This window comes from Desmodus rotundus, chromosome 1 (genome assembly GCF_022682495.2).
Source record: "Desmodus rotundus isolate HL8 chromosome 1, HLdesRot8A.1, whole genome shotgun sequence".
Taxonomy (NCBI): domain Eukaryota; kingdom Metazoa; phylum Chordata; class Mammalia; order Chiroptera; family Phyllostomidae; genus Desmodus; species Desmodus rotundus.
In genome coordinates this window covers 54,019,415-54,043,114 of record NC_071387.1, presented here as the reverse complement: position 1 = coordinate 54,043,114, position 23,700 = coordinate 54,019,415, and the positions used below count along the sequence as shown (strand labels likewise).

Genomic DNA, 23,700 nt, shown 5'->3' with positions numbered 1-23,700 from the left:
TCTGGCATCAAGGTGAGAGCTGCGGACAGATTTCTCCCAGTCAGAAAGGCAGGCAGAAGTCATTGTCCCTTTTCTGAACCCTCCCCACACAGAGCCAAGGGCCAGCAGGCAGGTACCATAGCTGAGACTCCATCATCCTAGTTAACACTGTTTGCCCCACCTGGGAGATCCCCTGAGATTCCGTCCCACCCAATTTACAGGCCCACCCAAGCTGTTTACAGTAACTTTTCTATAATGTTTGGTCTTGACTCATGCTTCACAACTTCCTTAATTCTCTCAAACAAGCAACAGCTGGCCTCAGTGAGCCCCCAGCTCCCAAACATCATGCTAAATGGCCCCAGGCCTGGCACTAGCAACAGCCAGCCTAGATTCATAGTTTGGCTTTGCCTGGGAACTTCCAAGTCCAGCACAGTAGCAGCCATCTCAGACTGCTTTATAGCTCAGGATGGGTGGCCCCAGGCAAAACACAGGTGGAGGCTGACCTTGGCCTCCACCACCTAGGAAACCCCAGGGTCTGCACACCTAGTGAACAGCAACAGACCATGTTAGGGCACCACCACCCAACCCCTGAACTGCTGATCCTTCGTGGAGGGTGGATGTTGGTGGTCAGTGGACACAAGCAGTCCTGGTAGCTGATTGGCCTGGGTAAATCCCTCCAATTAACCTGCCAACTGTAATCAAGGCTCAACTACAAGAGGAGGGTGTACTCAGCCTACATGAAGGGCACATCTCGAGTATCCAGCTTGGGTGATAGAGGAGACTGTGCCACTGGACCCTACAGGACACCTACTACATTAGGTCATGCTACCAAGACATGGAATCAACGAAGCTCTACCTAATACATAGAAACAAACACAGGGAGGTCGCCAAAAGGAGGAGACAAAGAAACATGGCCCGAATGATAGAACAGAACAAAACTCCAGAAAAAGAGCTAAACGAAACGGAGATAAGCAATCTATCAGATGCAGAGTTCAACACACTTGTTATAAGGATGCTCAAGGAACTTATCGAGTAACTTAGTGAGGACCTCAGCAGTGTAAAATAGATCCAGTCAGAAATGAAGGATACACTAATTGAAATAAAGAACTATTTACAGGGAAATGACAGTAGAATGGATAAAGTCAAGAATCAAATCAATGATGTGGAAACATAAGGAACCAAAAAACAACCAATCGGAACAACATGAAGAAAAAAGAATACAAAAACATGAGGATAGTGTAAGCATCCTCTGGGATAACTTCAAGAGTTCCAACATTTGCATCATTCTGCCAGAAGGAGAAGAGAAAGAGCAAGAAATTGGAACTCTATTTGAAAAAATAATGAAAGAAAACTTCCTTAAGTTGATGAAGGAAATAGACTTGCAAGTCCAGGAAGCACAGAGAATCTCAAACAAGATGGATGCAAAGAGGCCTACTCCAAGACACATCATAATTAAAATGCCAAAGGTTAAAGATAAAGAGAGAATATTTAAAGCAGCCAGAGAAAAGCAGTTAGTTACCTACAGGGGAGTTCCCATAGGACTGTCAGCTGATTTCTCAAAAGAAACTTTGTAGACTAGAAGGGATTGAGGAAATACTTGAAGAAATATTCAAAGTCGTGAAAAACAGGGACCTACAGTCCAGATTGCTCTACCTGGCAAAGCTATCATGTAAAATCAAAGAGCATATAAAGAGCTTCCCAGACAAGAAAAAACTAAAGGAGTCATTATAACCAAACCACTATTATATGAAGTGTTAAAAATACTTATTGAAGAAAAAGAAGATCAAAACTATGAACAATAAAATGGCAAAAAATACAAATCTATCAACAATTGAATCTAAAAAACAAACCAAACAAACAAGAAGGCCAGAAGCAGAATTATGGATACACAGAGCATTTCGATGGTTGCCAGATGGGAGGGGGTGTTGGGGAATTGATAGATAGGTGAGGGGATTAAGAAGTACAAATAAGTAGTTGCATGACACAGGAACATAAACAATGGTGTGGGGATTGCCTGAGGGAATGGGGTTGCTGGGTGGAGGGCAGCAAAGGGGGAAATATTGGGACAACTGTAATAGCATATAATCAATAACATATAATTTTAAAAATATTAAAATCTTCTCTATGTGTGTCTATTTCTCTGATATCAAGGTCTGTAATTTAGTACCTATGTTTTCTTCTAGGTATTTTATTGTTTCAGGTGTTATATTTAGTTCTTAGCTATTTTGAGTCAATTTTTGTGTATGGTGTTAAATGAAGACTAGTTTCTTTTCTCCATTTTTTTTTTGTTTTTTGCCTGTAGCTTTCCAATTTTCCCAGTACCGTTTATTGAAGGGTCTTTCTCTTCTTCATTATGTTTTCGACTCTGTCAAAATTCACTGCCCATATACATGTGAGTTAATTATTTCTGGGCTCTCAATACTGTTCCTTTGGCTTATGTGTCTATTTTTCTGCAAATGCCATACTGTTTTTATTATTGTAGCTTTGTAGTATAATTTTAAACCAGCAAGTGTCATATAAATACTCTAAAGACTCCACTGAAGAGCTACTAGAAACAATAAACAAATACAGTATAGTTTCAGGATACAAAAATAAATGTATAAAAACCCATGTGTTCCTATGTACTAACAATGAACTTTCAGAAAAAGAAATTTTAAAAAATTTTATTTACAATTGCAACAAAAAATAAAATACCTTGGAATAAGCTTAACATAAAATGTGAAGATCCAATGCACAGAAAACTACAAAACATTATTAAAACAAATTGAAGAAGACACAAAGAAATGGAAAGATATTCTATATTCATGGGTTGAAAGAATCAACCTAGTTAAAATGGCCATATTACCTAAAGCAATATACAGATTTAATGTAGTTCCCATAAAAATCCCAATGGCATTTTACAAAGAAATAAAACAACAGCAACAAAAACAAAAACAAAAACCCCTCATCAGATTTGTGTATAACCACAAAGACCCAGGATAGCCAAAGCAATCCTGAGAAAAAGGAACAAAATTATGTTTTCTAACTGTTGCCAATGCTTAGAAATACTTTTGATTATATTAGTTTTCCCTTTCTGCCATGTTACTGAGCTCTGTTATTATTACCAGTCATTTGCCCATAGATTCTTTGGGACTTTCCATGTAGACAATTATTCTTTTATGAATATAGACCATTCTAACTTTGATCACTTTCTCCCAGCTTTGTTCTTTGTTGTCTTACAGCACTTGTTAGGAAATCCAGCAAATGTTCAATAGGAGTAATGGGGTCTTTATCTTGTTCCCGAATTTTTAGGATTTGCTTCTCTCTCTCTCTTTTTTTTTATTACTAGCAATATTGGTTGCTGTGTCTTCTGAGATGATCATATGTTTTTACCCTTTAATCTGTTAATATAGTAAATTATATTTGTATATTTTCTAGTGTTTAACCACCCTTTCAGTTCTGGATAAATCCAACTTGTTTATGATCTATTATCTTTTAAAAATAAACTCCTGGAGTTTGTTTTTATTGACATTTTATTTGAATTTTGTAGCTATTTTTGACTGAGCTTCCTTTGGCCCCATTTATTGTTTCTTTGTCGCATGGTCCTTGATTGGTTTTGATATAAAGGTTACATTGATCTCATAGAATGAATTGCATCATAGTCCCTCTTTTTCTGTTCTCTGAGACAGTTTTAAAGACGGGAATGATCTCTTCCTTAAAAGCCTGGTATAAGTCATCTGTAAAACTATCCTTTGTGGGAAGACTTTAAAATATTGATGACATTTATTTGGTAGTTCTAAGACAATTTAGGTTCTCTATTTTTGATTAAGTTTTGTCATTATATTTTGAAAGAAATTTTTCCATTTTCTTAAATTTTCAAATGATTGACCTAAATTGATACACTTAAAAATACTTTGCCTTATCTTTATGTTCCTTTCATTTGTAATATTGCTTATTTGTACTTTCTTTTTCTTCTTGTGTATTCTCAGCGGAGATTTCTTTGCTTACAAAACAGAACTTTCTGTGTATTGTCTCTTTGGTATCATTGTTTGCTTTTTCATGAACCTCTGTGTTTATCTCTTTTATCTACTTCTACTTGTTTTTTCTAATTTGGTAAACTGAACACATAGCTCACTAATTTTCAACCTTTCTTATTGTCTAAAATAAGAATATAAATTAATAAATTTCTCTTAAGGAATCATTTTAACTGTATCCTATGGGATAATGTAGGTAGTATTTTTATTATCATTACATTTTAAACATTTACTATCATTTCTTTTTGACACATGAATTATAAAACATGAGCATGTTTCAATATTTTCAAATACATGGGGAATTTAAAAATTTTATCTTTTTATTTTGCCACCCCAGACCCATCGCTTGTGGTTTGTTTTTCTAGAGTCAGTCACTGTTAACAGTTGCTTGTGTATCCTTCCAAAGATATTGAACACATTTGCAATGTAGATTAATATATATTTATTCTTTTTTTAAACAATGAGAACATTCTATAACATTGTATCGGGTCTTTTTTCTACTTAACAGTGTATCTTAGAATTGCTGTATATCTGCATCTACAGATATAACTCCTTTTTTTTGGATTCACCAGCATTCCGTTGTGTACATGGATTGTACATGACATTAAACCAGTCCTCTAGTAATGAGACAGTTTCATTATTTCCTCTTTTGGTGTTATGAACAATGCTGCAATGGGTTTTTCTTTTACAGACATTGTGTCTATGTGCGTGATTATATGGGTAGGATAAATTCCTAGGAGTGGAACTGCTGGGTCAAACAGAATGCACTTTGACACCTATTGCCAGATTAGCCTTAAAGCATTACACCAATTTACACTCTTATCATACAAGGAGTGCTCATTTTCCTCACAGAAACATCAGACTTTTGATGGTTGTCGATTCGATATTAAAAAGAATACTCCACCATTACAGTAATTTTTGATTAAAAAAAAAGATCATAAAAGTTATTTTAAAAAATTTTAGGTGTTCCACGGAAGAAGAAACATCTGTGTGGGAATGAGGAGCAGGAGAATTCTCGGAGGAGGTAGCCCTTAAGCAAGGTCTGGAGCAGAAGTCCGCAGCCCAGATGGAGGTAGGGGCAAAGCACTGAAGGCTTGAGCCGTGTAGGTAGTGTTGCCTGAGCAAGGCACAGAGGGCGGGAAAATGTCTTATCTAGTGTGTCTAAACCAGAGAGGGCACATTCCTAGTAGTGAGGGAAACACACCTAGTAGGCAGCAAGGAATCATGAAAGCAGGGACTTCCAGCCCTGGCTGCCCATTACAACCACTGACGGGGGTCGGCGGGTGTTTTAAAACAAATCGATGTCTGAGTCCCATCAGACAAATTGAGAATCTCCTGTAGGAGATTCATAAAACTCCCCAGAGGGTATTATTTTGTAGTGAGAGTTGAGAATCACTGCATTAAGGACTTACGAACAAGGCAGTGACAAGCTCAAAAGTGGGCTTATGGAGGATTTACAGTCTTAGATCACGGGCTGTTTACCTCTAAGTTTATTGAGCAGTTGGAAATATGAGGGAAAATCATAAGTACTTAGTTCAAACTTTAATTGAAGTAGATTTCCACTCTCTCTTCCGGGAAGAGAGCGTGCAAGTCCCAGGACTCCCCTGGAAGGAGACTGTGCTCTGAACTCAGGGAGGCACGCTTTTGCCACTAGGTGGCGCCATGGATTGTGATTTGGTGAAAAATAGGCTTGAAAGCAATAAGAATTTGAAAGTGGGAGAGACAGAAACCATCTGCTTTATTCTCTCCTTTTATTTTGTTTTGTAAACTTTTATTGTATGCAAGATTGACTGCTTTTCAAATAAGTTATGTTTTCATATAGTTCTAAATTTACAAGGTAAACAGGTGTTACAGCCTCTTCAGTAGATGTTCTCTGCCTGCCCTCTCGATCCACTTGGGCCTGGAGAGGCTCATTTCCAAGGTTGCACTGACAGTGTCCTCAAACTTGGGCTTCTGGTAGGGTTAGCCCATGGAGCAGTACTGGCAAGACCTGAGGGCAGGAGGAGAAGGGCCGGTCAGGGTATTTATTTCCCCAGCTCCTTCCCTGCTGGCTGAGAGTTCATCTGGAGGAGGCTGTGGCTTTGTCTAGTGGCCCCTTCTATACCTACAGCTCTCTTTGGGTTTACATAACCATTTACGGTGTCCCTTAGGGCCTAGACATGTCACCTATTCCCCACTGTAGCTAGACCCAGGGTGTGGGCACATCACCATCCTTTGTTGGGCACCTGAGCCCTGTCCACAACTTTTTAAGTCATTCTTTCATTAAAGTACCTTGCATTAACCTTTTGAGGGTACCCTGTACTTCCTGCTGGTATCCTAACTGGTACAGGCCCCCTCCTCAATTCTCTGTTCTCCTGAAGCAATGAAGTCCATAGGTTTCCTGTGTGTGAATATAGGAAACGTATGTGATAGGAAACTTCACGTCCTATCACCCTTATTTACTCAAATTGTAGCACACGATATACCCAGGTCAGCACTGTAGGGTTTTTTTTTCTATGTAATAATATAGTCGAGAGCCCTGACTGGTGTGGTTCAGTTGGTTGGGCATTGTCCCACACAGCGAAAGTTCGCTGGTTTGATTCCCAGTCAGAGCACATTGTGGGTTTGCTCCCCAGTTGGAGTACGTACAAGAGGCAACCAAACAATGTTTCTCTTGCATATCAATGTTTCTCTCCCTCTCTTTCTCCCTCCCGTCCACCTCTCTCTTAAAATAAATAAAATCACATATTTGTGTGTGTGTGTGTGTGTGTGTATATCTCCTAGAAATCACTCTAGAGTAGTTTATATTTACCTTACTCCTTTTCATGGCTGCATTATATTCCATTTAATGGATGTCTAATTCTTTTTTAGTCAGTCTCCTGTCATTAGACATTTAGGCTGAAACTGAAAGAGATTAAGTTGTCTGGGCAATTCCCTGCAGAGCACCTGTCATCACAATAGGATCTGCATCTTGCTGAGGATCCTCCCACAAAATTTACTGCACATTCCCACTCTTCTTAAATTTTCACCCTTATACTTTCATTCCCAGGGTAGTTACAATAATGGATTCTAGAGCCACAGTTCCAGGGTATGTTTCCTGATCTATTATTAACTTGACCTTGGACAAGTCACTTAAGACTGTCAGTGACTCCGTTTTCTCACTTATAAAATGGTTTCCATCTCAGTGTTGCTGAGGCTGTTAAGTGCTTGGAATAGTGCCTAACATTTGTTAAGATCCGTATGAACGTTGGTTCTTATTAGTGGTGTTACCATTCCTTTGGTTTGAAGCTGTGTTCTCATATTAGCATTCAAGTACAACAGGAGAGAGCTATCTCATTGTGTCTCACCAATAGTTTATCTTTTAAACATAGATTATCAGATTGTTTGTAAGAGCAGATGTGGATGAAGAAATTTGGGTGGCCCTGGCTGGTGTGGCTCAGTGGATTGAGCGCCAGCCTGCAAACCAAAGGGTTGCTGATTCGATTCCCAGTCAGGGCTCATGCCTGAGTTGTGGGCTAGGTTCCCAGTAGGGGGCACGTGAGAGGTAACCACACATTGATGTTTCTCTCCCTCTCTTTCCCTCTCCCTTCCCCTCTCTCTAAAAATAAATAAATAAAATCTTATAAAAATACTTTTGGGTAAAAAATTGGGGAACTGGGGACCTAAAGTGGCTCTAAAATAAAAAGGAGTTCCTAAAGGTAACTTTGCCCACTTCACAACTTCATTTTGGTTTTCTTGTTCACATGCACTTAAAACGGTGAGACCCGCAAATCCTCCCCCAGATATCTTCCAGATTCCGAACTGGACTCACTGTTCACAAGCCCTCCACCATCCACCATCCTTTACCAACAAAACCACATCCAATCTTCCTCTCATAATCACACATCACATTTAGGTTAGTTGATTTTTAAAATCTCAGAGCTGTCTTTCACTGCTATCTTTCACATCTTTCATGGCAAAATTGTTATCAAGCCTTATAAATTATTTCTTCTTAATAGTTCTCAATTTCATTTCCATCTCTTTTTCTTCATATCCTCTGAGACTCTTGTTATTACTATGGGCCACTGCAGGCAGTCTTAGCCCTCTTTCCTTTCCTTCTTCTCTCCCTCCCTTCCACACTCTCTCCTTTTCTTCTGTCTGCAAATATGTATTGAAGGACCCTTATTTACCAGGACTTGGGCTGGCACAGGGGATGCAAAGAAAAAAATAAGAACAAAGTGGAAGGATCCTCACTACATGAGATTTATAATCTGGAGTGAGCCAGACATTAAGCATACAATTATACAAACAATTGATTCAGGGATCTTGTCTTCTGCTCCACACACCCCTGAAGGAGAGAATAACCCCAGCGTGTTGTCCTGGAGGGCAAGGCTTCCCAGTCTGAGGAAGCATTATTGCCTTTGCTTTGGAAAGTCTCCGGGGGGGGGGGGGGGGTGCGGTATGAACTGGAGTTTTAGAGAAGAAGAAAATAAGTGGCTTGTCCCTGAGGAGAAGGGAGATGCATGAGACTGGCATGGACAGGGGATTGGGATGCACACATTTGCAGTAGGATCTGTAAGAGTTGGCATCTGATTGCAGTTTGCACCGTGATCCAAAGAGGATGAGACTCCCATCCAAAGAGGATGGGAGAGGTGCAGACAGATGCCAGTGATGGTCTGGCCTGAGCATTTGTGCGAGAGCAGTGGCATAATCCCTCGTGACAGACCTTTGATCAAAAGAGAGGACCTCTGTGGGAGCATCTGTGTGGCCCGCCAAGGGCAATAAGGCCCAGCAGATCCTAAAGGAGCAGCCAGCAATGGGCAAGAGACCAAAGACCATTTCTGTGCCAACATGTGGGCCCTAGGCTCCAGAACAACCCCTTTGCTGGTTAGGGGTGGTAACTGCAGTTTCCTCTGTGCAAAGAAGTAAAATGCTGACTCGTGTCACGAGCCTTGTTCCATGAACCATTGCCAGAGGGCACAGGCTAATTAATTTTTATTCCTTTCTTTTTAAAAAGAAAATAAGCCAAAAAGGAAATACATATATTTTAAAGTAAAAAAAGTGAGTTGTGTTATCATGAGCACTCTATGAGTCCCCTTGGGTCTGTTTCCTTACCTATGATATGTGGAAATGATGTTCCAGCTTTACTATCCCGAGGTTTCATGTTGCCTCATCCAAAGAACAGAACTGGTAATATGATAATTGAGTGTTTCTTTCTTTGTTTTAATCATGTTGGATCCACTCTCAACTGAAAAAATGAAAGCTAGTTAAGATTTATCTATGTCACCAAGTAGCAAAATATTTATAATTCCTTTTCATTTCTCTAAACTCTTCCTGTAGAAGAAACATGCAGTTGGCAGCAAGGTTGAGGCAAGAAGTTGCTGTATCTGGAGCACATCACCTGTCTTTGTTTGAGGCAGATCTTGTGAACCTAATACCCAGGAGGCCTTCTCACCTGTAGCTGGTATCATGGAAGGGAAGGGGAAGGAAACTCCTACACCTAAGAGACTCTGCCTGTTAAATGAACAAGAAAACTCACCTTCTTCTCCCCAGAAGAACACTGTGCTTCAGATACAGTGTTAGTCTCCATTACGCCTCTTCAAATAGGCAGCGAACAAGGCTTCGTGGGCAAATAGCCAGCTGCCCCCATGGACCTTCAAATGGGAGTTGTTAGAGAATGCAGCCACATTAAACTTGGCATTTAGTTACTCAAGTGGATAAACCGGAGGGGGGGGGAGTCAATATGACTTTTCACCTGGACAAACAGATTGATAGATGAGACAGTCGAGTATAGAGGTTTGAGATACAGACTCTGAGACAGACTGCCAGGTTCCTATCCTGGCTTTGTCACCTCCTAGCTCTAAGACTCTGGGCAAACTACTCTCTGTTCGTCATATGGAAAATGGGGATAGTACTGCTGTCTAGTTCATGAGAGGTGATGAAGATTAAATGAGCGAGTAGTTGTAAAGCACAAAGACTAGTTACTGGCACCTGGTAAAAATTGTATGTGTTTGTTGTTATTATTGTTGCTGTTGTTATATAGCTTTGAAGCAATACATTATCATCGAGTGAGACGTTTAGCAGCCTACTGGGAGTTAGATCACTTCAGATTCTTGGGAGTGTTAGAATCACTTCGGATTCTCAGAGTTTGTTGGGAGAACCAGGTAAAGAAAGTCAAGAAGAGCTGAGTAAGAAGGGAAAAAAAATGTTATGGTCACTCAGGAGAAATGGCTTCTAACTGACATTATAAGTAATCACATTTCCAGACTCAATCTTTTTCAAAAGGGCATGTCTGAATTGTTAGCTAAATGATGTTCTGTGGTTTCTCTAACTTTCTGGAATGGAATTGTTTTACTGGTACCAACCAGTATCTGAGAAGATGCTTTTAGCTTCCCTCCTAGGTGCAGAAGCAGCAAACAAGTGTGTCAAAACCTTTTCAACCTGTGTGAAAACAAAAATCATGTGACAGATTATTCACTGAAAGTAATGAGCAATATTCACATATTTTCTTATTTTTTGAATTTAACATTTAAAATTTCCAGATTATTTCACTTACCCAATTCCACTGGTCCCCAGAGTGTATGTAAGAGCGCAGCCTGTATTGGTTCACGCAATGAATATATGAACAGTGTTTCACGTGCCGATTTTCTTTATGGCTTGAAAATCTACAGCAGGATATTAGTAAGGTTGTGCTAGTTGGTGGCATTGGAGCGACCCTTTTTTGAACTCATGTTTTCTAAATTGAGCTTGCATTTTAAAATAGTTGAAAACCTTCTTTTTTCAAAATTAATGTTTGCTACTTGACCTATTTTCTCAGAAAAAGAAAAAAGAAACGAACTAGCCTATTTTTCTTCTAGAAATAAGCCAGGAAATAAACACATGAAATCAGCATTTTTTTTTTTTTTTTGGCCTTTAAAAGGAGGAACTTTGCAATTACCCAATTCTTGCCTTCAGTATAGCCCATAGGTCCTGGGCGGTTATTAATGGTAAGTCTCGTAGTGGTGATAAGGTCAGAAAGACCTTATCTCTCCTCTTTTAAATAATTACTCATCATCACGATTATAAAGCTGGTTTTAGATAACCAGACTAGAAATTGCCTTAGATGAAAAGATCAGACCCAAAGCACTTCTCAAACTCTTACTAACTGTAGGCTGCAGTGGCTTAAGGTGATGAAGATCTGAGATTAAATTTGGTAAGAAATAAGTGGAAATTTGGAGATCTTACCCTACTCTGTGTGTGTGTGTGTGTGTGTGTGTGTGTTTAGTTTAGGTTTTGTTTTCAATAAGGTTTTATCCTGAAGTCACATGATAGCATACAGTATTCAAGATTCTCAGTTCCCCTTACTACAGAGCCACAGGCTTAACTTCAGAAACTGGCATTAATGAACACTTGATGTAAGAGGCAAAGCAGAGGTTGGACTTTTGCAAGGTATCAGTATGTTTCTCAGAGGAATCTCTGTTACAGTCCCACAGTGAAATTCTGGATATTTTGGCTGAGGATTACCGGCACTTTGCACTTCCTTATTTTATCATCTACGACAGCTGTAAAATCCCTGCAAATCCAGTACCTCCTTCATTTCACAGAGCATCACACAGTCCCAGGAAGTTAAAAGGTGTCTCAGTCTAACTTCTGGGAGTTTAGTCTTGTCAGAGAGACACTCACGTGGAAATGACTGAGGAACTCTTGCAAAGCAGATCAAATAAACTCCATTTAAAAGATTGGATATAGCTTTCCGGCACTACCCAGAGACGGGCCCATAAGGCGTTGTTCTTGGTTCTCCCATAACTTAAAGGGAAACTTTCACGATATCCAGAGGCCTTGATGTCCTGCAAATAAAGGAAGAGGATGTCCTCAAATTCCTTGCAGCAGGAACCTACTCAGGTGGCACCAACCTTGACTTCCAAATGGAACAGTACCTCCACAAAAGGAAAAGTGATGGTATCTACATCATACATCTGAAGAGAACATGGGGGAACCTTCGGCTGGGAGCTGGTGCCATTGTTGCCATTGAAAACCTTGCTTGATGTGTCATATTGTCCAGGAATACTGGCCAGTGAGCTGCGCTGAAGTTCTCTGCTGCCAGTGAGCCGCTTCAGTGCTGGCCACCTCACTCCTGGAACCTCCTTAACCAGATCCAGGCAGCCGTCCGGGAGCCGAGACTTCTGGTGGTTACCCATCTCCGGGCTGACCACCATCCTCTCCCCGAGGCATCTTCTGTCAACCTGCCTACCACTGCTCTGTGTAACACAGACTCTCCTCCTCTACGCTGTGTGGACATTGCCATTTCTTGCAACAATGAGGGGTCTCTGTCAGTGGGCCTGATGTGGTGGGTGCTGGCCTGGGGAATTCTGTGCATGTGTGGCACCATCTCCCGTGAACACCCACGGAGGTCATTCCTTATCTCTACTTCTACAGAGATCCTGCAGAGATTGAGGAGGAGGAGCAGGCTGCTCCTGAAAAGGCTGTGACTAAGGAGGCACTTCAGGGTGAATGGACTGCTCCGGCTCCCAGCTCCCGAGTTCACTGCTGTTCAGCCTGAGGTCGCTGACTGGTCAGAAGGCTCACGTGCCCTCTGTGCCTGTTCAGCAGTTCCCTACTGAAGCCTGGGGCGCTCAGCCTGCCCCTGGAGACTGGTCTGCAGCCCCCACTGCGCAGGCCACCGAATGGGTAGGCACAACCACTGAGTGGTCTTCAGCTGTTCTTCCACAAATTCTTAACAGAATGGAAATAAGGTTGATGGAAAATGAACAGTTTCTAAAGAAAAAGAAAAGATTGGATATAAAACAGAAAGCAACAAATGAACGAATAAAACAAAGGAATAAACTCAGACTCAGATAACAGAAGGGTGGTTACCAGAGCGGAAGGGGAGTGAGAGGGGGGAGGATGAAGGGGGTAAAGAGGGTCAAATATGGGGTGACAGAGGGAGACCAGACTTCAGGTGGTGAGCACACAGTGCAATATACAGATGATGTGTTATAAAATTGTACACCTGAAACCTACACAATGTTACTAACCAATGTCACCCTAACAAATAGAATACCAAATATTGTATCAAGACTTCTTTCTTTGGGCTATGCCTTTCTCAACCAAGCCTAGGCGCGTAGCAGTGGTGGTAGCCTCGCTTTCACTGTCCTGCACGTTCTGTTTTGTTTCTGACTTCCACCCCTCTAGGTAAATTCAGGGTTTTGCCATCACCTCTTCCTGTTCTCAGGATGTTTTTACTATAGAAACTGCTGCCTTCAGTAGCCTGTAAATCTTATGACCAAGTAAAATTCTCAGAGTCTCCCTCATCTTCTCCTAGATGTGAAAACACATGACGGTTTGGTGTTGATTCTGGATGTTCTATTTTTTTTCTCCTGGTTCTAATGAGTCTTTCATAGGTGCTGACTGTAGCCTTTACACCTTTTTTCACTCATTCTTGTGACAGTACTTTTAGTGAAATGGGGCTTTAGGACCTTGCCTTTTCAGCAGCACATTGGCAAATCCCAAACCTCTTGCCTAAATTCAGTTGACTTTCTTTTAGAACTGAATGAAATCATTCTCTCTGCATTCCTCTCAGTGGCTCTTCATTGTTTTCTCTCGTCATTTATTTATTCAAACATTTCATTGACAGGCACTGTACTAGGAGGTGGAATGATAAAGATGGATGTGACCTGATTCCTTCTTCAAGGACCCCACATCTGGTAAAAAAAAGACAGGTAATCAGCCCATATGGCACCTTTGTGTGCATTAGAAAAAGTCATCCCTTACTCCTGGTGGAGGTACTTCTGCACCGCAGCTCCAACATGGCAAGTGGGGAACAGGATGGGTTTCAGGCCCCTCTTGCCTCCTTGGCCAGGGACCCTTGTGTAGGGCATAACCTGAGCAACCCCATGCCATGACACTGGACATGTATATAGCATATTATGTGGTACGGTGTGATGAGCACCTAGGAGAGAGCGCCTGACTGACTCATAGGATGGGGAGTCAGGGAAGGTTTCCTGGAGCTGTGGTAACATGTGAGCTAAGGCATGAAGGAGCTTTTCCCCTGAAGGGAGGTGAAGGGAAGAGAGAAGATATGTAAAGCCACACGGCTTTGGAGAACATGGCATGTGTGGGGTTCTGCAAGTCACTTAAAGCTGGAAGATCCTATAGCAATGATCTAGGACCTACACTCTATGTACTTCTACTGAAAGTAGAGCTCTGCAGGGCAGCTTTGGTATTATCAGGCAACTTGTTAGAAGTGTAGACTCTTGGGCCCCCCACAAGACCTTCCGAATCAAACCTACTTTTTAATTAGCTCCCTGGCAGATTCATGAGCATGTTAAAGCCCGAGTGGCACTGGTTCAGGTGGGAGCTGATGAGAGCTAAGGGTTTGCTTTGAAGGCATATTCTCCAGATATTACCAAATATGGTATTTTTCTTATGTTTCCACAAATCTACCATCAATAGATTTACCTTCAGGGGGCCTCAGTGATATTACCTATAATTCACAGCCATGGGAAACAGAGGTGTGAAGAACCCATATATACCAGCAAAATTAAAATGGAAGGAAGAGAATGCAGACTTCTCTGCTTGTTCTTCCTTTCTCTCTCTCTCTCTCTCTCGTTTTCTATACTCACCCAAGGACATGCTTATTGATTGTACAGAGAGGGAGAGGGAGGGAGAGAAACATTGATGTGAGAGAAAAACATTAATTGTCTCCTGCACGTGCCCTGACCAGGGACCAAGCCCACAATCTAGGCATGCACCCTGGTGTACAGGACAACACTCCAGCCAACTGAGCCACACTGGCCAGGCACTCTCTCTTTTTTCTTACTCTCCAGGCTTGCTTATCTCAAGCCTCCTGGAAGGGTGAAATGATCAGGAAGCTGTCAGCTGGAGGTGGTGCCTAGATATCATCCTGGAGCAAATGGGAAAAATGGAAACAACCCTAAAGAAGATCCCAGAAATAAAGGAAGGTGAGTGTCATCTGTACGCAGCCCTGCTTCACCCTCATCTCTCCTGCTTCTTCCCTTTTGCCCTTTCATTCATTCAACCATTCAGTTATTTAATGTATTTATTGAGCCCCTACTGTCTGCCAGGCATGATATTTGCATTTTCCTAGTAACTGCAGGGCTTTCTACAGACCTTTCTTCAGTTCTTCTGAGAGATCCCCAGACATCCCTTCCCCAAAGCCTTTAAAAGCCACAGTCCTTCCTCTGCGAGATCTCCCTCTCCGGCCCTAGCAGCTCGTCCCAACAGTAGGAACCGTTGAAGATGGAAGACTCTGGAGTTTCTGTTCTCTGCTCAGCCCTCGGCATGTGAACTTCCCTGATTCTTTTTCTACAAGGGGAACCCTGAGGGGGGATGCAGGTTCAAGTGAGGCTTCAGCACCTGTGGAAGATCATTATTGAACTTGACTGAGTGAGAGATTGACTCTGGTTCTGGTGAGCCACTGAGGTCAAAGCTGGGGTGTCTCCCTCCCAACCACTGACTCATTTCCCCTCAAAAAAAGACTGGGTTGAAGAGTAAGTTTGAGGTGCAGAGAAGGGACCTTTGGGGAGAGGAAGCAAAAGAGAAACAACACTATTCCTTCAAACTGTTTCTGGTAATTCAGCCCAGAAACCCCTTAAGGTTGTAATGGCATCATAACTTAGTGATAGAAAATGTTACTACAAAACAGGGATGACAATGAGAAGGTCCAGAAGGTGATATGGTGATGTCTGGTTTGCCTTTTCAATCATGTTCTACAAGAAGACTGAAAAGAGACCTAGTTAGATGCCTACCACAAGTTGGTAACTGCTTACGTGTTCTCTCTACCTTATTCCCACTGGTCTGGTTCCTCTAAAATGTGGGTGCAGGATCAGGAAAGGGGAAATCAGAAGAAACATGCAAATACTGAGGTACTACTCTAGTGCTGTCAGAGGCAACTTTAATCTTTGAGACGATAAAAAATAACAGCCCTATCGAGAGTTACACAGAAATCAATAGAAAGAGTATAAAATCTAGACCTCCAGTCTTTCTTACTCCCTTCAGAAAGTCTGCAGTAATTAAAGACTGCTTTAAGCAGAACTACAGGTTGTTTGAATTTTAAAAAAAGAGAGAAAGGAAAGAAAAAATTGCAATGACTTGGTAGGTTGAGATGTCGTTGAGGGTCAGATGGCTACATTTATCTTAGAAGTAACGCACCACAAGGCTGCTGCATCGGGAAGGGAAGCCGTAGCAGTGCTTCTCAAGTGCGATCTGGGCAGTTGCGCCAGTCCACAAACCGGTGCCGGTCTGCAAGGGCCTACCTGGCCAGTCCTCCCTCACAGGGCTGTGGATGACCCAACTGTGGGCCACAGATATCCCTTATATGTAAACATGATTTTTGCATGAGTGACGGATATGTCTTTTAAGTATAAACCCTTGGGCCAGGTTTACAAAACAAGTTGGGTTTGAAACCACAGATTTCTGTTAACATCTGTTTGATTCCTCAGGAGAGAGAGACATGGCCCCTTTACTCCTATCATCTGGGAATGTTGAGTTGATGTGGCTGTGAACTGCCTGCAGCTGCCTTTCGCCCCTCCTTTTTTCCCTCTGTGGCAGTTTTCTAGATGGAGAGGAAGTGTCTTCACCTGAGCAGCCTGCAGCTCTGGTTTCAGTTACAATTGGAAGTCAGTGTCCACTGATAGGCAGTCATTTTTCTTAGCCTAACCCTAAAATACATTTTCCTCTGAGATTTTTGTAAAGAGCCGTTGAAGTTAAACAAATCTGTATTAGGACCCCAGGCCTTTACCTACCTACTAGCTGTATTACTTTGGACATAGGATTCAGCTTCTGTTTGTCATTGGAACACTGGGGAGAATCCTACCTATCTCATCAAGTTGTTGTAGGAGTTTAAGTAAAATAATTTATGCAAAGCAGCCCACACAGTGTTTAGTATAGCAGATTTCCATACGTGTTCATTTCTTCTTCTCTTTCACTTGGGCAGCCAGGCCCAAGAGAGAGCTTCAGAGGAGCGTGGGTGGGAGATAAGGAAGGAAAAGACAGGAATGAAAGGAAATAACCTTGGATGGGCAATCTGTAATCATTCAAGTCAGCTGGTTCAGGACGTTTTTACCCCATCATGTAAAGTAGCTTGCACTTTTAATATTATTCACATTAGTGGGAAGTGAGCTGCTCTAGCTTGATCCCTTGGGTACTGTGCCCAGTCACTCTGTGAGGATCATTCAAGCCCCGCACAAGCACAAACACGTAACAGAGGTGTTCAGCCTTCAAAGGGTCACACTTCTAATTAGAACCCAGATAACTCTGCGCCGCGTCCCCTCACGTGACTGCAGGAAAGCCAGCCTCCACATCTACTTCCCAAGGATTTCTGGGGATTCCTCAGGCAACCACCTGGGGCCCCAGTGGCAGCACATCTTATAATTCCTCGCAAGAGAAAACACACCATCACATGTAACCCAATTTTACTGAAGGAGATATGGGAACAACACAAAGAAATAGCAATGCAGAAAACAAGAGTATCAAACTGGGCCCTCCAAAGCTTTCCCTACCCTGACCTCATGGGAAGGGTATCTCCCCTCAGTCCCTATTCTGCGGCCATGTGGGAAGGATCAATTTTCCTACAGACAGAGTCCATGGACTGTGATCCCAAGGAAACCCAGTCTCGGGGCTGCAATTCTCACAGGAAACACATCCGTTTTGCGTAGTCAGCGCCTTTTACGTACAGTGCCTTGTGTGAAGGCAGCCGGTGCTCAATAAATATTTGTTCAGTGAATGAGTAAATGAATGGTTTCAGCCTTCCCTTTCTAGATTAGAATCTTGGTTTTACATTTATGTGATTAAAAAAACTATTACTTCTTAAACATTTTAAAATGCACGCTTGAGACAGACTCTTTCAGGGGAAAAATATATATATGCACACAATGGAACACTTCTCAGCCATCAGAAGATGAAATATTGCCATTTGTGACAACATGGACAGACCTTGAGGTTACTGAGTGAAATAGTCAGATGGAAAATGACCAAAAAAACATATAATTTCACTCATATATGAAATATAAAACAAAAAAGAAAAAAAGCAGACTCATAGATGCAGACATACAATGGTTGTTACTACAGGGAAGGTGGGTAAGGGGAGGGCGAAACGGGTGAGCGCGGTTAAATGTGCTGACTGATGGAAACCAGCCTTATGGTGGTGAGCACATTGTAGTGTGTACAGATATCAAATGACAGTGTTGTAAATCTAAAACTTATATAACATTATTAAGCAATGTTACTTCAATAATTAAAAAAGAAACAAACACATGAAAACTTCTTAAAAATAAAATTTTCCTATAAAGAAAAATCTTGGCAGTGCCCTTGACAGTTCCCCAGATCTGTCTCTTGCTTCACCAACGTTTGGATGGAAAAGACCCAGGGACGCCCCTTCTTCCAGCCTCCAACCACACTCCCACCTCCTTTCCAGTCACCACCAGAACCACCTCACCTCCCAGACCAGCCAGCACTGATTTTTTGACCTTAACTCCCTATCGCCAACTAACCGTGAGCTACCACATTCATCAGAATTACTCCACCGAGGTGGAGGCTGCCGTCAACTGCCTGGCCAATCTGCATGTGCGGGCCTCCCACACCTACCTCTCTCTGGGCTTCTATTTCCACCAAGACGATGTGGCTCTGGAGAGTGGGAGCCACTTTATCCTCCAGTTGTTGGAGAAGAAGCTCACGGGCGCTGAGCCTCTCTTAAAGCTGCAGGACCAGCGCGGTGGCGGCATTCTTGTCCAGGACGTGCAGAAGCCTTCTACAGGTGAGTGGGGCAACACTCAGGACGCCATGGCAACTGCCCTGGCCTTCGAGAAGAACCTGAACCAGGACTTTTTGGATCTACACGCCTTGGGCTCTACCCTCATCTCTGCGACTTCCGGGAGAACCACTGCCTGGATGGGGAGGTGAAACTCATCAGGAAGATGAGCGACCACCTGACTATCATCCGCAGGCTGGCCGGCCCCCAGCTGGGCTGGGCAAGTGTCTCATCCAAAGGCTCACCCTCAAGCACGACTAGGAGGAGCCTTGGGAGCCCAGAGACTTTGAGGCGCCTGTCTGCATTCCCCCGGTGTCTGGCTTCTGCCGGAGCCTCTCTCCCTCTAACCATGAGGCATCCTTTTAACCACCCTGGAGCCCTCTCCCATGCATCGGGCCACATGGAAACAATAAAGCTTTGTGCAGGAAAAGAAAAGAAATACTTCATGGCTTGGAAAAAGCAGTTCTTCCTACCTCTGCACCCCAACTTTCTCTTTTTAGCAATTAAAATTTCATGAAATATTCTTCCCCAGTCTAAGCTGGTATACCTAACACAGGGCTTTTACTGTTAAGAGCATACTTCCTGCAGATCCCAGGATTTCTCTGCTGCCTGGAGGCTGGCTGAGCAGACTCTATTATCCCACAATATAGTTTTAAAGACAGATTACTATATGAGACGCTAATCATTCTTTAAGCTCTGGCTGTATGTCTATATATTAACTGTGAGAGGTACTTTATTATATCATCTTTAATTCTTTCAACAATACTGCCAGGTAAGATTCATTATGTTATATTTGAGGAAATTATGGCTTCAGGTGAGTGACCTGCCTATGGTTATGTAGCTGATTATTGGCTTTAACTCAGGCCTGTATCTATAAGCCTAAAAAGAGCATATTGACTCAACAAGGAAGCTATGAAATTACTGCACTCCCCATGCCCTGCTTCCCCACAATATTCTGCCATTCACCCTGAGTGGTTGTGAGTATCTGCAGAAATTAGCCTGTGTTGCTAACGAAGAGTGTTAAATTATCCTTTGGTGTTTGGGGGTAAAAAGTCTGAGAACCACCACAACGTGGTACTTCTGTCTTCTGCCTCTCTCTGTCTGAGGCTTCAAAAGAAAGTTCTAAGAAATTTTCGCTCTTCACCCTTACCAACATTGCCCAAGATGACGCCTACGTAATTCTGTAAATGACTGCCAGGAGACATAAAACACTACAGCAAAAATGAATGGCCCGGCGCTTTGCTGAGAAGTTCTGTTTGACTTCCCTCTAGTCGTTACAAGATCACTTTTCCCTCCCGTTGTTTGGTACTCTGCACTGAGCAAACCCGGGGTTCCGGCCACTCCCCTTAGAGACTGAAGGAATTGGCATCATCACCAGGGTAAAGGCCTTGCTGTGGGCTGCCCCATCCCACACATACCCCAGCTGCTTTCCCCAGTTTAGTCATCTTGTGACATCTCTTCACATAGCGTACCACCTGTGGAAAAGGTTAGAGAGAAGGCTTCTGCGATCTGCAAGTCACCTGAGGACAGAGATGATGTTTCACTAGCACTGTATCCCTAGTGTCTAGTATAGTGCTTAGCACTACGTCGGTGGTCAAATAAACGAAAAAGGTTAACAGTTTGGTTTTCCCATGGCTGTAGCTTCCAAAGATATCCCTGGACCCTACCTCCCTAAAAATGGCCCTTCCTCCCAAGTCTTAGTATATTGCTCTGGTTGAACTAAAAAACAAATAGTCCCTAAAGAACTTTACAGTCTAAAACAGCATTGAGGCCCACATGAAATTCTCTCTAAAGGTGAGTGTTTAGGCAGAAGGATGGAGAAATGGGGAAGGTGCGTGTAGGGGGATGTATAGGGATTTCCTAGCACCTCTCTTAACATACCCATACCCACTTAGTGATCCTGTCTGGAGGCGATTTTCTGAGGCAGTATAACCCCCAGTTACTGCCTCCAAACAAAACCCAGAATTTCAAGTCCGCCCTTTTGTATCCTGACACTAACCACCAGGTGACTGGCAACCCTTTACAGGTTTCTTGTCCTGTGTCATGAGCCTCGGTCTGTGTTTAGATACAAAGAGTTTTGAAAAACAAGATGTTTGAGTTTAAAAGCTGAGTTTAGGGGAAAAAATAATAGTATTGAGAAAGGAATTTAGCAAGTTGACATAATTCTCAAGAAACCATACCAATGAGGTTTGGAGACTTGGTTCCTTTGATGATATAATGCCTAGAAGATTGTTAAGGACTTGTTTCAGCGGATAGAGAAAAGTTCCTTCGAGGATAACATATTGGGAACCAAGTTGAGGATGAAATAGTCCTGTCTCTGATATTGCTCTGAGACAGGAATGAGGCTACAGTTTAGATCCAGGTACGTCACAGACGGGTAGAACTAGAAGGGAATTTAAGAGCCATTTCATTCCACCCCCACCCCACCCCTTCCCAAAAGAACTGAAGCAACTAGTTTGAAAAAGCATAGAATCTTAGGGCAAGAAGGAGATAAAGGTTCACCTCCTAAGGGACGAATCCCTGACTGTTCCATGCTGCAGGAATACAGGGATGTGCAAAAGTAGGATTGCGATGGTGAGTATGGGAAACACAGTTCATTCTTGTACTATTACTTATTTATTACTTATTGTATTATTTATTTCTATTATTTGTCTTACTGTTTGTTATTATTTTGTGTCCTTACCTATGATTTATCTTTTAGGTAATGATGGCTGGTAAATTAACCTACTTTTGCCCAACCCTGTATTTCTAGCAATGGGGTGATTAACCTTTGATGAATAGCTCTGATTGTTAGTGATTTATTTCTAGTTCTTGGAAAAAACTCTACTTTAATGTCATGTGTACCCATTGACCTTGGCTTTCATGTCTTGCCTTAATCATTCTTCTGTAGATGAAGTGTCCCTAGCTTCTTCAGGTATTCCTGGTCTGTGATGGTTTCCAGCCCCATCACCATCTTGGGTGCCTCCCCCAGATCTGTTCCCACTTATCAATGTCCCACTTAGCAAGCAGGGCTCAGAATAGAACAAACTACTCTACGTACAGGCTGGTCTAGACATAGTAGGGATAGCCAGACTATTTGTTCCCAGTTCTGAATAGTACCCTACTATCAGTGGTGGTGAAGTTCTCCTTCGTTTTTTAGCAATTGGATTTCAGGTCAACCTGCATTTGTATTTGTGGCACATTTGTAGTTTATGAGTATGATATCACTCATATTACTTTATATTAAGCCCCCTTTTCCTATTAACTCTAACAAAACAAGGTTTCCTATTAACTCCCAACAAAACAATTTGTAGTTTATGAGTATGATATCATTCATAATACTTTATATTAAGCCCCCTTTTCCTATTAACTCCTAACAACCATCTCAGGTTGTGTGAATCAAAAGCAAGACTTTATTTTCTACCTCCTTGGTCTTGACCTAGAGACTCAACCTGGGCTCTTAACTTAGAAAATTCTCATATATTTAACTGAGTATTCTCCCTGTTTTATTAATCTTCAAATAGTACCAGTTAATCTACTATGTCTTCATCCCAGTCACCAGTAAGAGAGAGGTAAACAGAAACAAACAACTTTTTAACAGTTGCTTTGTCAGCCTGAGCTCTTCTCCCAACCATGTTCACTTTGTCACGTGTATATAAACCCAGCCCTTCGTTATGTGCTGTGATAAAAATCAAGACTCTGAAAGATGCTGGGGACCTTTCCCCACTACAGTCCTGAAAGGGAGGAGATACTGTGCCTGTAAGATCTCCCTGAGCTACCAAACTGGTAATGCTACTTCAAAAGATATGGGCAAGTTACTTAGCTTCTCTAAATCCATTGCCTTATCTATCAAATGAGAACATTTGCCCTACTCCCTTTACCAGCTGTTAGTAAGGCTCAACTGGTACAAGGGGACATTTGAAAATGCTTTGCAAATTTTAACTTGCCCCAGAAATCTAAACTATGATGATGATGATGATGATTTGTAACTAATGTTGAGTGTAAGTAATATAGGCCTGATGTTCTTCCTTCTTACTGCTGTGTGCAATGTCTGTTAGCCCATCAGTCCCTCATTCAGCACTGAGTCTAGGTTTCTGATCTGCCCTTGCCTTCCTGTTGGACCCATGTCCTCTGACACCTAACATAGATCCACACTGAGATTGTGGTTCTCTTGTTGCCTTCTGTTGCCATTTTCAATTTTGGACCTGGATACACATCAGGGCTTGTTGCACAATTCTCAGTTCCCATGTGACAATTCCAACCCAGGACGGCCTCCTCAATTCAGTGCCCAGCTGGGTGTCCAACACCCAGGGACACTTAGTTTCTTAGAGGAATGGCTGAATAACTGAATGAAAGGTCAAGGAAGGCTGCCTTCATTCTCACTTCTGTAACTTTACTGTGTTTTCATTCTCTCACGGACAGACAGACAGAAAAACAGACATACAAATACATTCACAGAGAGACACACAGATAGACAGATGGCCAGTTAGACAGGCAGGTAGGTAGACAGAATGACAGATATGTAGATCCAATGAAACACCATATGCTAAAGATGTTTTAAATGTTCTTGTTATACCATTTGCCCTCATTCAAGGCTGATTTTCAGCAGATACTCACTGATGCATGGCTGCATCACTGTGGCAGATAGAACTGAGTAGAAAATAACCTCTGCCCCAAACACCCTAAGTGCTTCCCCACTCTGCTATCTCCTGAAACTTGTCCCATCTCCGGGGCTCCCTGAGAGTCCCACAACCTAACAACTTAGGAGTAACTCCAGGCTCAGCAAGGAGCTTCCCAGAAGATTCACCAGCATTTGGATTCAGTGTCCATTCTGATCAGCAATGCCACTGCCGGGCAGGATGGTGATGTTTTTGAGTATCAGCCCTGCCCTCATTACTTACCTACTCTCTACCCATCCCTGAAAATCTCCCAGGCCCACGGCGTTTCTCGTTCCCTCCCTGCTCCCACCCACTCTGAATCCCTTTGAGTCTTATGTCTGTTTCCATTCATCAGACACTTAATTGT

General features: G+C 42.3%; 1 long non-coding RNA gene and 1 pseudogene across 1 annotated transcript in view; both read left to right on the top strand.

The window, feature by feature from the left end:
* The window catches only part of LOC139440930 (uncharacterized), a 30,970-nt gene extending 17,285 nt beyond the window's left edge, over positions 1-13,685 (top strand). Inside the window, exons 3-4 of the long non-coding RNA XR_011651252.1 lie at positions 4,956-5,064; positions 13,564-13,685. This is a non-coding gene — a long non-coding RNA (uncharacterized lncRNA). The remainder of the gene's footprint in view (positions 1-4,955; positions 5,065-13,563) is intronic.
* An 868-nt stretch (positions 13,686-14,553) lies between these two features.
* Positions 14,554-19,107, top strand: LOC112302827 (ferritin light chain-like; annotated as a pseudogene).
* Positions 19,108-23,700: the final 4,593 nt, after the last annotated feature.